Raw genomic sequence first — 2378 nt, forward strand, 5'->3', positions numbered from 1 at the left:
AAAGATTGTTTGGCAATTCTCGATCCTGTTCAGTCTCTTCACAGCCCTCTTGCAGTCCATCATCTCTCTGGGTACTGAGTTATGCACCTGAGGAAGGTAGAGCACTCCAGGGTTGCCTTCCAGGCCCAGACCCTCAAAGAATGTAGGGAACTAATATATACATATCAGAATTATTCTATTTCATTATAATGGTAGGGAAGGATGAATTGGGTAAATGCATTCAGACTAGGTACCCCCAAGGAACTAACCAAGAAAATTGAAGTGAAGCAAGAAGGAAGGATGCACAACAGTCATCAACTCCTAGATCATATATTTAAGTAAACATTATACACATAGTGCACATACTCTATGTGCTGCTGTCATTATTTCTATCACTGTTTCTCAACTGAAAAATATATGTAAGGGAACTCAAAAACTTTCTCAGAGCCAATCATTTATATTAATTTTATACTACAATTTCCTAAATATAAACAAAACTAAATATGAACTCTGCTGTTCATAAAGCTCTTATACAAATTCAATTTACCAATTATGCACAAATTTTGAAAATGTTCATTTAATGTGTTACATGATATTTGCTGAGACAAAACTGCCCTTAGAAACTGAGCATACTACCGGCTGGCCTGTGTGCACTCTTGATTTTCAGCATGCTTGTATGTGTGTCTTGTGAGGACTCTCCTTTCCCATCACTTTCTACTTTCAAATGACAAAAATTTTCAGTTGTACAGTAAGCCTTGAAGGAGGAGGGTCACTTCATTTCTTTTCTCACTAGCTCATGACAAAGTAGTATTACTTTGTGCCAACTTGGTTTTAAAAACAGACTCAAATACACGTCCTAATTATGTGGCAGCTGTTACCATTCAGTCATCCAGATACTCCAGAATATGCCTAAAACTGAATGTAAAACATACTTGTAGAAAAACTCAGACTCTGTCATTGGATTCCAGTTTGAAAAACACTGCCCTATTATAGTATGTGTAAATAAATATATGTTTAAATGAGACTATTTTGTTAGCTTCTTACTAATACGTTCTGGTACTATTACCTGAGTACCTGCATTATAATGCAGCACTTGACTCCTGCTTCAATTGGACAATCAAGTCTCTTGTTAGTGAGGACTAAGGTATGGGCCGTTCTGTCTCAGTAGTCCAGGCCCCTGAAAATGGGTGCATTGGAGACCATAGTTCTCCATCATAGATCACTACTGTTCTTTGATCTCTAAATTGAGTGAAAGAAGATATACTCAACAGTAGGGTAGCCAAATAACTGAAGCAAGACATTAAATTTTAAGGAGCGGTTGAGGAGTTGGTAGGACAAGACACTGTTTGGGGCTCATGTGACAACTCCCCACTTCTCCCAACCCCCTTTCTCCTTCCCGTCCTCCTGCATTCTTTTACTGTTCCTCTCTTTTCCATCTACTTCTACACTTCCCTCAAGGATCATTGCAATGTTTTTCCATAAAGCTAAATATATTTAATGTTTTTTTAATTGAGAGATTATGGCCTTATCATTTTATATTAAAATGTACTTCCTTTTGTAAAATAGTAGGTACTTTTAAAAATTGTCTTTGGCAAAATAAGTAATCGGTAACCTTGTGTTTTCCTTCGACTATTTTTAAAAATTTTACACTCCCAAGATCTGGAACTACTGTCTAGAAATGAGAGAGACGAGAAGGAGGAAGGAAGAAAGAAAAGCATGTGACACCTAATAAGCTGATTTATCAAGTTCAAGACGTTTAGCGCCATAATGTATTATATCTTCTACAGGAGTAGGAATGCCTAAGTCTCATTTGGGAGTCAGGGAAGGCTTCACAGAGGAGGTAACATTTGAGCTGGGGCTTTAAGGATTACCAGTGGAGAAAAAGCAGGGTTTTCCAAGCAGAATGCATAATGCGAGCAAGAACACAGAGCACAAAAGAGCATTACGTGCCCGGCAACTCTAAGAAGCCCGCCGGCTGTTGCGAAGAGTTCTCGGGGTTAGGCGATCAAGAGAGAAGCAGGGACTATTTTTTTCCTACTTGGCCCTCTTCCCCTGCAGCCCATTGCACAGTGCTGGGCACACACACTGCAGGAGTTCAATAAATACTTGTTGAATTGGGACAGGGTGATCGACTGTGCTGGGAACCAAAGCCTCTGGATTCTTTCTCACGCACCCGTAGTGTGACCTTGGCCAAGTCCCTTTTCTTGGGACTGCGGCTTGCTGCTTAGTAATCCGCCGAGGGTGAGAAAGTGGAGGAGGAGGTTGGCCTGAAGCGTCGGACTCTTACAGCTCCTGGAATCCCTGATTCGACGCGCGAAGGGCGGGGCGGGGCGGGGCGGAGCCGGCGGCGCGAGCTGCGGCGGGCGGAGATTCAGTTCCTCCTCCGCGCCAGCAGGGGG

The sequence above is a fragment of the Bubalus bubalis genome, chromosome X, assembly GCF_019923935.1.
Source record: "Bubalus bubalis isolate 160015118507 breed Murrah chromosome X, NDDB_SH_1, whole genome shotgun sequence".
Lineage (NCBI taxonomy): Eukaryota > Metazoa > Chordata > Mammalia > Artiodactyla > Bovidae > Bubalus > Bubalus bubalis.